The 12,071-nt window shown below is 41.7% G+C and overlaps 1 protein-coding gene across 5 annotated transcripts in view; it reads left to right on the top strand.

Moving 5' to 3' along the window:
• Positions 1-855: 855 nt before the first annotated feature.
• Positions 856-12,071, top strand: part of tiprl (TIP41, TOR signaling pathway regulator-like (S. cerevisiae)) — a 40,888-nt gene continuing 29,672 nt past the window's right edge. For 2 of the 5 annotated variants that reach the window (XM_047379233.1, XM_047379236.1), the window contains exon 1: positions 856-995. The gene's annotated coding sequence lies outside the window, so the exon portion shown is untranslated. Of the gene's footprint in view, positions 996-1,073; positions 1,308-12,071 lie in introns of those variants that run through there. The other 3 variants (XM_047379235.1, XM_047379234.1, XM_047379237.1) reach the window with 3 other exon arrangements.

Raw genomic sequence — 12,071 nt, forward strand, 5'->3', positions numbered from 1 at the left:
CTGACACAAAAACAGGCACACGCAGGCACAATCAAACATTCCCACCCTCATGTGTACACATAAAGACACTCACACCCATGCACCCAACATAAAGACAAACAACAATGGACGTCGTAAACTCACTCACACTCCCCATACATTATTACAAAGGTGAATAAACAAAGAAGCTAATTAAAAGAGATATACATTTATGCCTCATCGTATAATTTAATTACTGCCTACATTTATTTATTTACTGTATTTTTGTGCATTTAATTGTATGCTTATTTATTTATTGAGCATTTATATATTTCTGTATTTATTTTTAAATATGTCAGAGTTGGTCCTCCATACAATTAAGGGGTGAAAGGCATTAGATAGAGAAATATCAGTTACAGTTCTACTTGGCAAAGGTGAAAAAAAAAGCTTTGGTCAGAAAATAAAGGAATAGTTTGGCAGAAAATATGGGATAAATATCAGAAAGGCAGGGGTTATAACAAAATACAAAAATCCATAAAAATAAAGCTATAAAGACAGGAACAGAAGTAAGAAAACAACAATAACAAGAATGAACAGGCAATGCGTTGTAACACTTTATTTAAAATATGTAAAAGGAATAATGACAATTGCCAAAAATTTGGTGTTAAAGAAAACTGAACAAATATTACTACACTGTGCATTATATTCTCAAGAAAGGTGAAGGTTATATGATAAAGTTTGGGAAAGTATGGCACACATGGGATTTAGCAAGGTTACCTGGCTTCGAAGGAATTTAAGACGTCAGGGGGGCACCGTTAAATTTTTACAAGACACAGGAATAATAAATATAATTATATTATATGACATAAAAGATCTAGAAACGTGATGTTACACACTCTTGTACAGTAGGTGGCGGTATGCACCTCAATGTCGTTTGCTATCCGCTATAATCCGAGAGAAGAAAAAACAGATGCAGAAGAAAAAAAAAAAAAGACGTCAGCAAGAACTAAGATCAAGTCTCTCTCTAAGGAAATTAGGTAATTTTTTTAACTTAATCTTGTACGTTTTTTGCGCAGCTTCTTTAACTTCCGTTATGTCTTTAATCTCAGTAGGTGACAGATTTGATGCTGACCCCAGCGCTGGAAAAGACACTATTGTCGCTTTTGACTGTTAAACCGAAACTGTTTCCCGACAGTTTATTGTAATGATCGGTCAGAACCCATATCACGGTTTATGATATGCTGCTTTTTACGTGGGTGCTTCATTCCGGTAGGTTTGGTGGTTGCTGCGGTTACAATCTTGTACGAAACTGAAAGAAACCGTAGAGCTGCCATCTTCAATACAAAGAGGTAGGACAGTGGGCTACTTAACACCCCGTCTCGTAACCAGACAACAGCGATACGTTTTTGTTTGCTTGTATTTTTCATCGCCCCTGTGTTTTATGTGTTGTTGAATATTTGCATTATCTATTGGGATCAATATTCATTAAAATGTTTGGTTGTGACCAAAGATGTACCTTTTGATGAGGGTGACACGGGCACATGTAATACTATAATTGAATAGATGACAGCATTTCCTTTGTAGGCAGGATTGCTTTCAAGATACAGATTTAAAAATATGAAAACTTAGAAGTTTGGTTCTGATAGAAAATGACTCAAGCTTCTACCAAAAAACCCAATTTTAAGGGTTTATCCTTTTGGAAAAAAATTACCTTTTAACTCAAATTTCCTTGTGAAACATTGTTTATACCTCAGTAATTTATCGAAAAACTTTTTTGGCATTAAAGAAATCAAACTATTGTTAAAATTGCTGGCAATTTTGTGCATGTCTCCAATGTACTTTTGATCATGCCATTCGCTATGCCATTTTCATCGAAAACCTTTTCAGCAATTACAAAAGCGTTTGATTGCTGTACTTCTAGTTTTTTTCATCAATTATTGACAATGCAATACAAATTTTCTGGCCAGCCATATTTATGTTAAAATTGTGTATGCAGCTCAAAAAACTACAAAATTGTGAAAAAGTTTAATATATTTTGTCAGTCATTCAGAACATGAAACTTAACAGGAAACACATAGTGAAATATTTCAACCCTTTATTTTATGTAATATTGAGGATTACAGCAATTTAAAAACCCTAAATACTGGGTCTCAAAAATTAGAATATTGTACAAGATCAATAAGAAAGTATATTTCAAACAGAAATTTCAAGGTTCTGAAAAGTACATTCTTTTCTATGCACTCAATACTTTGTTGGACTTCGTTCTGCATGAATGAGGGGTTTTCATTGACGTCACCGAAGTCGAAGCCTCACTTCCGGTCCGCCATCTTAGGTGTCTCTGTATTGCTTCACGCTTTTCACAACATTGCATACGTTTTCGACCATGGATAAGTATCTAGAGTCGTTACAGCCTCCTGATGAGTACCTCAAGAAAATTGTGGTCATCAACAAAGTGGATCCATATGTACTTCCTGTCGTTTTGTTTAGCGCAAATCAGGACGATTGGGGGCACAATTATTTTTTTAAAGTCACAACAAAGGCAAAAATCCATAATAACTTCAATATTGAATTCTATTGGATAATTACATAATAGGTATATTACTAGATAATACATTCACAGTATAACAGTAAAGGTGAACTGCAGCCTAAATCTAGCTGGTCAAGGCGTGAGAGAGCAGCTTACAAAGGTAGGTCACAGCGCTGAGTGCTGTAGACAAACATTATTTATATACCTGTCACAAAATGTGCACTGCACACTCGGTTGTGAATGAGGTTCAAGCCGTCCAAATCCTCATTGGATATCCAATTCAGCCACAGTAGTCAATGTTGTGTACTTAGAGTTTTTGTTTCCTCGCACTGATTTTCTATCAGTGTGGCAGATGAGAGAATGAACACTGGTCTTGACCACCACGCGCAGCACAACCCACAATTAAGCAAGTTTTCCCCATAGTTAAATGGATGGTCCGGAGTTTTGCTTCACTGATCAGGCTAAAACAATGAAAACAGGCTGCATCTCCCACCCAAGATGGCGATTGCAAAGTGCGGTCATGTGACCGCAACGTCATGTGAAAACCCGCCATTACAGCCTGTTTTAAGGTGTTATGGAAACTCATGTTGCTTTGATAGTGGCCTTCAAGTCATTTGCTGTGTTGTGTCAGGTGTCGGGTGTATTTTCTTATTAACAATACTCCACAGATTCTCCTTGGGGTTAAGGTCAGGCCAGTCAAAGCACAGTAACTCCATGGTCATTAAAATCCACTTCTGCAAACTACCTTTTGTAGCTTGGGCAGGTACCAAGTCCTGCTTGAAAATGAAATTAGCCTCTCTAAAAAGCCTAACAGTAGAATGAAGCCTGAAGTGCTTTAAAATTTGCTGGTAGATAGCTGCGTTGACTGTGGACTTCATATTGTAGAGCAACATGCTGCCACTTTGGGGCGACTGTGGCTCAGTAGGAAGAGTAGTCGTCTTGCAATCAGAAGGTTGTGGGTTTGAATCCAGCTTCCTCCTGCCATAGGTTGATGTGACCATGGGCAAGGCACTTAACCTCAAGTTGCCTACCGATCTGCGTATCGGTGTATGAATGTGTGAGCGTTAGTGAGTGCAATTGGGTGAATGTTGCTCTAGTGTAAAGCACTTTGAGCAGTCTGTATGACTGGAAAAGCATTATATAAGTTCAGTCCATTTACCATGTTGGAGTCGTTCTGTTTCTTCCATTCTGATTCATTATTTTTAAAAACTTTAATTTCTCCTTTTCTTCCTGAAACATTGCTTTTTGTGAGCGATTATTCCTACTGGTATGCATCCGGATTGATTTTTGCTGTTCCTTTTTGACTTTTGCATGTCTGTTATGATTTGTAACCATAGTACCATAGTTGTTTTGTTTTTTTTTTCAACTGAGAGCGGCTAATTAACAACTCAAAAGCTCAAACAGTACCACAACTACAGCCCAGAATCCCAGGTTAGCTGAAAAGGATGCACTGTGGACGCAGAGCAGGAGCAAAGAGGAGAGAGACAAGGAGGAAGGTTCTAGCTGTCCCTTCCATCAATCATAATGGGCAAGGTGGGATCTTTGGCAAGTAAATTGGGTTAACTCCAAGCCCTAACAAGGACCCAGCCACAGTATCTGGAATGCAGTACTGTGTTTCACTGAGACATGCAGGATCATATCCCAGACTTCAACATCTCTCTGCCAGGCTTTCTGACCATATGAGCAGACAGAGATTTTTTTTTTTTGTTGTAAATTTTATTTACATCAAAATTGCAGGGTGGCGCAGTTGGTAGCACTGTTGCCTTACAGTAAGAAGGGCCTGGGTTCAAGGGTCTTTCTGCATGGAGTTTACATGTTCTCCTCGTGCATGCGTGGGTTCTCTCTGGGTACCCCGGCTTCCTCCCACAGTCCAAAGACATGCCTGTTAGGTTGATTGGTCTCTCTAAATTGGTGTGTGAATGAGTGTGTGCATGGTTGTTTGTGTGTTGCCCTGCGACAGACTGGCGACCTGTCCAGCGTGTACTCTGCCTCCCGCCCATAGACTGCCGAAGATGTGCACCAGCTTCCCAGCGACCCACTATGGAAGAAGCGGTATAGAAAATGACTTACTCATTTTATTTATTCAATTACAGGTAAAATGGCATGTAATACAGCATAAACAGTTTTTTTCCTCTATAATAAGACTCAAGGCTCCTTCCCAAAAATCTTCAGAAAAGTTTGGATGGAGTTCTGCCTCCCAGGCTATCTTGATTTTACTTAAAACAGATCTGTCAGATGGGGACAATAGGACGTTATATAAAAATGAACTTGAGAGTGCCTTAGCTTTGAGAGCTAGGTCTATCCTGCTGGGTGTTGGAATGTGTGAAAAAGAAGCTAAATGTGTTTTTGCAAAGTTATGCAGTTGAAAGTAATGGAAAAAATCTGATCTGTGCAAGTGAAAAGCAGAAACTAGTTGGTAAAAGCTGGCAAATAAGTCATTGATGTACAAGTCCCTCAGTTTGCGCAAACCTTTGTTTTCTATGATAGTCCAGCGAGGATCATTATTTGGTGGAATGAAAAGATGGTTATTTCAAATGGGGGTTGCTAGAGCAGGGGACAACCTGTCAAAGTGTCGCCTTGTTTGGGCCCAGAATTTGTGCAGCACATTCATGGCATGTGCTGATACTGTTATGGGCAGGTACTAAACAGGGGCAATTGTTGGGATAAGTGTTTTGTCTAGCATAAACTAATCAAGATGAGAAAATGTGTGGTGTTCATAAGAGAAGAAAGAGTATTGTCTCATTTCATGGACGGGAAATTCTCCAAGGGTCCACAAATCCAAATTTATCCATACAAGCAGCAAGTGTGTCTAAATTTGGAATAGAGGTCAGCAGTAAAATTATAAAGTTGTGATCATCCCAGTTTGGAGCATATACTGAGACAAAGATTACATGTTTTTCATAAAGCACACCTGTTACAATAACATAAGGCCCATTTTAGTCCAAGATTATTTTCTCTCGTTTGAAATGTGCATTTTTCCTGACTGCGACTCTTGTTTTAAGGTTAAATTTGGAGTGGAAGATGTGGTCAATCCAAGACCTGTTTAATTTGTGATGGTCGGAGTTACAGAGATGTGTCTTTGTAACTCCGACATTATTTCAGCATTACGATTTTTGATGTAAGTCATAACTTTTGTACGTTTAAGAGCACCAATAAGCCCACCAGTGTTGAGGGAAATGAACCTCACTGCCTCTCAACCAACCACCCTCATGTTAGTTCTGTCAGCCATTATGGAATTGCCGGGTCAGCAACTGGAAACAAGCAGCAAATGGATAAGATAAAACACCACACAAAACAAATATGTACATAAACACCTTGATGTCAGAATGATAGAGCCAAGAGGTTCCTTCCCATCCATTTTCCTTAATCCCATTCAACAAAATCAAATATGAACATTTATGAAGTTTGTGCTCAAAATAACACGCCCAAATTTAATTGAGGTTTTCTTAGCAATAACGAACTCTAAATAAATAATCTTGGTTTAAATTAGAGCTTACACTTAGAAGATTCCATCAGAAGTGTAAATATCACAGTAGCTGCTCTTGTTCCAGAGATAATGAGGATGGAACACGGAGAAAAATGAGATTTATTATTATTTTTTTTTATTGTACACTATATAAACCTTTTAGAATATGAATAAGGCTACAAACTTTTCAAGAACCCCTCATGACGACTATTAAATCGAGGCACGTGACGTCGCCCGGTACGGCCGAGCCGGGGTCCCACCCTGGAGCCAGGCCTGGGGTTGGGACTCGTCGGAGAGCGCCTGGTGACTGGGTTGCTCCTCGCGGGACCCAGCCGGGCCAAGCCCAAATGAGAGACACGAGGCCATCCCCCAGTGGGCTCAGCACCTGCAGGGGGAACCGTGAGGGACCGGTGCAAAGAGGATTGGGCGGCGGACGAAGTGGATACCTCGGCGGCCCGATCCCCGGATGCTTAGGCTGGCTCTAGGGACGTAGAATGTTACCTCGCTGGGGAGGAAGGAGCCTGAGCTTGTGCAGGAGGTCGAGAGATATTGACTAAAAATAGTTGGGCTCGCCTCCACACACAGCGTGGGCTCTGGAACCCATCTCCTCTAGGGGGGCTGGACTCTCTTCTACCCTGGAGTGGCCCACGGGGAGAGGCGGCGGGTTGGGGTGGGTTTGCTTGTTGCCCCCCAGCTCAGCCGTCTCGTGTTGGGGTTTACCCCGGTGGATGAGAGGGTCTCATCCCTGCGCCTTCGGGTTGGGGACAGGTCTCTGAATGTCGTTTTGGCCTATGGGCCGAGCGGTAGTGCAGGGTACCCGGCCTTCTTGGCGTCCCTGTCAGGGGTGCTGGATAGTGCCCCTCCCGGGGACTCCATTATTCTGCTGGGGGACTTCAAAGCCCACATGGGAAACGACAGTGACACTTGGAGAGGCGTGATCGGGAGGAATGGCCTCCCCGATCTGAATCCGAGTGGTGTTTTGTTACTGGACTTCTGTGCTAGTCACGGATTGTCCATAATGAACACCATGTTCAAACATAAGGGTGTCCATCAGTGCACTTGGCACCAGGATACCCTAGGCAGGAGATCAATGATCGACTTTGTTGTCGTATCATCAGACCGTCGGCCACATGTTTTGGACACTCGGGTGAAGAGAGGGGCTGAGCCCACTGATCAGCACCTGGTGGTCAGTTGGATCCACTGGAGGTGGAGAAAGCCGGACAGACTTGGCAGGCCCAAGCACATAGTGAGGGTCTGCTGGGAACGTTTTGCGGAGCCCTTGCCCAGGGATATATTCAACTCCCACCTCTGGGAGAACTTTGACCAGATTCTGGGGGATGTTGGAGACATAGAGTCTGAGTGGACCATGTTCTCCGCATCTATTGTCGATGCTGCTGCTCGTAGCTGCGGCCGTAAGGTCTGCGGTGCCTGTCGCGGCAGCAATCCCCAAACCCGGTGGTGGACACCGGCAGTAAGGGACGCTGTCAAGCTGAAGAACGAGTCCTATCGGCTGTGGTTGGCTTGTGGGACTCCTGAGGCGGCTGACGGGTACCACGAGGCCAAGCGTGCCGCTGCCCGGGCTGTGACAGAAGCAAAAACTCGGGCCTGGAAGGAGTTCAGTGAGGCCATGGAGAAGGACTACCGGTTGGCCTCAAAGCGATTCTGGCAAACCATCCGCCGCCTCAGGAGGGGGAAGCAGTGCTTCGCCAACGCTGTTTACAGTGGGGGTGGGAGGCTGCTGACCTCAACTGGGGACATTATTGGGCGGCGGAAGGAGTACTTCGAGGATCTCCTCAATCCTGTACTTTGAGGATCTCCTCAATCCTGCCATCACGCATTCCCTGGTGGAAACAGAGGCTGGGGACTCGGGGTTGGACACGCTGGAGGGACTATGTCTCTCGGCTGGCCTGGGAACGCCTCGGGCTCCCCCCGGAGGAGCTGGAGGATGTGTCTGGGGAGAGGGACGTCTAGGTGTCTCTGCTGAGTCTGCTGCCCCCGCGACCCGGTCCCAGATAAGTGGACTACGACAAGACGAGAGACTTTTGAAAACCTGTGCAAAGATTCATGTAGCTGAGGTAAACTAAAGCAAAGTTACAGAGCTTTTAGTAAAGACATACCTAGGCGTTTCGCCCTTTGGCACAGGATGCTACATGTTGGCACCATTTACAAAAAATTGTGTTTTTACTTTTAAAACTTAATACACTTTTTTTTTTTTTTTTACATGTTTAAAATAGTCTATTTTAACATATTCGTATTTTAAATTACCGATATTTATTTTCTATTTTTAATAAAACAAGGAGAAACTGCTCTCTTTTGCTCCAATAGCATTCACATTCACTGATGGGCAGTTTAACGCAATTGCACACACGACCCCTCCTTTTAATCCGCAGAGCCAATAGAATCAGACTATACCAACCTGATTGACGTTTGTCCCACCAATCACCAGCTGTAAAAAGGCGAAGACCTGTGACGCAGACTTAGCCTTTCATTGAATCAACAAGTTCTATTCAATAGGAAGCAGGAAAAGCACACTGGGAGATGTACTTACCCAATTAAAATAACGAAATGCTGGATTAGTTTTTTAGGAAAGGAAATTATGAAGTTTTTAGGTTATGTTTGAATGAATGTATCACTCATTCGTGAGTGATGATTCTGGTCTTCTTTTGCTACAGGTTTGCTAAATCCTGGGTGGATTGTGATAAAATATATATATTGTCGAAATCTTTGAGGTCTGTGCTGTCTGCAGATGCTGTGACGGCATTCTGTGGAGTTTGATTACTTTCTGATTCAACTGCTTGTGGTTTTAACTGTGTTTGGTGTAGGAGTGGTTTATATCAGCTTTTAGCCAAGAGTCTGACGTTTTAGAGGATACCACACATGTCTATGTTTACCTAAGGGAAGGTAGAGCAATGAAAATAAAAGAAAATAGAAAATAAATATGTACGTTTTCGGGGGATGGGTAGAGTACTGAAACTCAATGAAAGCTAACACATGTAAAATGTGTCCAGAATCTTGTTTAAAGGGATGCTGTTACTGCTGTGTTAAGCATAATGGGGAATCAAGTTCATTTTGGCTAATTGAAATAGCGGAGATTACCTTTTAGGTTATAGTAGCTTCTAGAAACTAGATCTCATGAGTAAACACAGAATATGAGTAGATTGTTTTTGTCGGTGACTGTTAAAAGAGTTTTCAATAACATATGAGCTGCTACATAAAGGGGACTGTTAATGGAAAAAACAAAAAACAAAATGCACCTTAATAAACTCACTTAAGGAGAATGGTGAGAATCAAAGTGGCACTGTTTTTAATTCTTGCAAGAACTGAGAACAGACAGACGATGCAACTAAACCAGTTCCTCAGTCTGCCCGTCCTGCCGTAAACAGGGAAAAACCGAATTTTTATAACCCATCACAAAATGAGAAAGTAGTTCACATTACAGAGACAGGGAAATAAAACAGACCTTGAGCATCAGATTTCTAAAAGAGGTCAGCATGACGAGAGAAGAGAGGTATCTTCTCTTTGGTAACCACTACGTTCATATCAGAAAGGCCTTGCATTCCAGGCGTTTCTAAGTGTGGCATGCTGAGCTGCAAGAATAGATTAAGTCTGAACTGGACTTTTCATGGACAACAAGCTGATCTAGGACACATAGTAAAACAGATACTAAACAAGATAACCTATTTGAATTTTTTCACTATCAGGGACATTTAAACATTCCCTTGTTTGTGCCTATAGTGGATGCAAGTTAACTTTCATGACTGAGGTGAACAGGTGAAATTGGATGTGTGTCTTTTATTTTAAAGGTTTGATTCAATACTGGAGGGATATTTGTTTGATGAACTACACCTTTACACCCCAGTCCCAGTACTATGTTTATTTTTTTGTTCTGTTTATTTTATTTCATAATTTATTTTTTGACCCATATTAACAGTAAGGTTTTTTCTGTATAACTTCGTTTCAAAATAGGCAAAGTATTGATATAACCAGTACAAAAAAAAATGTATTATTCAAACATTAATTTGCGTCAAAATCAAAGATATAAACAGACCCATTCTTTGCCCAAATTAACTCACCTCTTCTGACAGGTTTGTTGCAAAAACAGACATGCTCAGTCTATGCCCTCCCTGCAGCCATATCTAACCAAAACATTGAGCAGGAAGTTTTAAACTCTGCTAACATGGCGAGAAGTGATTTTAGAAAGCTTTAACGTTAGCGATTGCACAGGGTGAAAGGAAGCGGGAACAGACTCGGCACATACGCTATAGTGGATAGTTGGATAGAACCTATAAAGCGCTTTAAAAGAAACTACCTTTGTTAGTCAAAAAAAAACTTGTGACAAAACTGAGACTTTCTCCCAACAGATATTTCCCACCAAGCAGGACTCATCGCTCTGTTCTACATTGGTATTTTCTACTTCAGTATGAATCAACGCAGGGAAATGTGAATCAGTTGACTGCTCAGTTGGCTACTAAATACGCCTCATTCAGTTTTTAAGACATTGGAGGCTAGGGTAGCTTATAATAACAGCTTATAGTGGAGTCAGACTGAAGCTGACAACTAGAGCAAAAAAAAAAGGGTTGGAACTCATATCAACCTGCCCTGCAGCTGCAATTTAACACTTATGTGCAACTATGTTTGGTTTGACTATTAGCAAATATAAATAGTTATAATTAATAATGAACAGTTATTAATAAAATTCATATTAATAAACTTAGGATAGAAAAGTTTATTTACACTAACAAATGAAGGCACCACCTGATCAGGCCAAACAATTTTTAATTGGTCCAGGTGTTATCCTGTGAATACCAGCCCAATGTGGCATGGTATTATTGAACAACAGATGAAAGAAGTAATTTGAACTGTGCCGTTCGGTTAACAGCAGCCTTGCACACATATAGGATAAAAATACGCAACCACCATTCTTCAAAAATATAAGAATGTATTAACAAAAATAATCCAAATCCAATATTTCAGTCAACAAACTCTTCAACTAGGCTAATAATGTCCAACTAAAAGTACTAAGCAAAAATGACAGCATAAAGAAAACTAATAAACTTTAAATATAGGAACAGGGAATAAACCCATATAATAATGATGCAATGGTATCACTGCTTAGTGTGGATATCTTTGTTTAAGAACCAAGGTTTGTCTTAAGGAATTTGGAATGGGGTAAAATTACACTGCTCAAAAAAATAAAGGGAACACTCAAATAACACATCCTAGATCTGAATGAATGAAATATTCTCATTAAATACTTTGTTCTGTACAAAGTTGAATGTGCTGACAACAAAATCACACAAAAATCATCAATGGAAATCAAATTTGTTAACCAATGGAGGCCTGGATTTGGAGTCGCACACAAAATTAAAGTGGAAAAACACATTACAGGCTGATCCAACTTTGATGTAATGTCCTTAAAACAAGTCACAATGAGGCTCAGTATTGTGTGTGGCCTCCACGTGCCTGTATGACCTCCCTACAATGCCTGGGCCTGCTCCTGATGAGACGACAGATAGTCTCCTGAAGGATCTCCTCCCAGACCTGGACTAAAGCATCTGCCAACTCCTGGACAGTCTGTGGTGCAACATGACGTTGGTGGATGGAGCGAGACATGATGTCCCAGATGTGCTCAATCGGATTCAGGTCTGGGGAACGGGAGGGCCAGTCCATAGCTTCAATGTCTTCATCTTGCAGGAACTGCTGACACACTCCAGCCACATGAGGTCTAGCATTGTCCTGCATTAGGAGGAACCCAGGGCCAACCGCACCAACATATGGTCTCACAACGGGTCTGAAGATCTCATCTCGGTACCTAATGGCAGTCTGGCTACCTCTGGCGAGCACATGGAGGGCCATGTGGCCCTTCAAAGAAATGTCACCCCACACCATTATTGACCCACTGCCAAACTGGTCATGCTGAAGGATGTTGCAGGCAGCAGATCGCTCTCCACGGTGTCTCCAGACTCAACCTGCTTTCATATGTGAAGAACACAGGGCGCCAGTGGCGAGTTTGCCTATCCTGGTGTTCTCTGGCAAATGACAAGCGTCCTGCACGGTGTTGGGCTATGAGCACAACCCCCATTTGTGGACGTCGGACCCTCATACCATCCTCCTGGAGTC

This window comes from Girardinichthys multiradiatus, chromosome 11 (genome assembly GCF_021462225.1).
Source record: "Girardinichthys multiradiatus isolate DD_20200921_A chromosome 11, DD_fGirMul_XY1, whole genome shotgun sequence".
Classification (NCBI taxonomy): Eukaryota; Metazoa; Chordata; class Actinopteri; order Cyprinodontiformes; family Goodeidae; genus Girardinichthys; species Girardinichthys multiradiatus.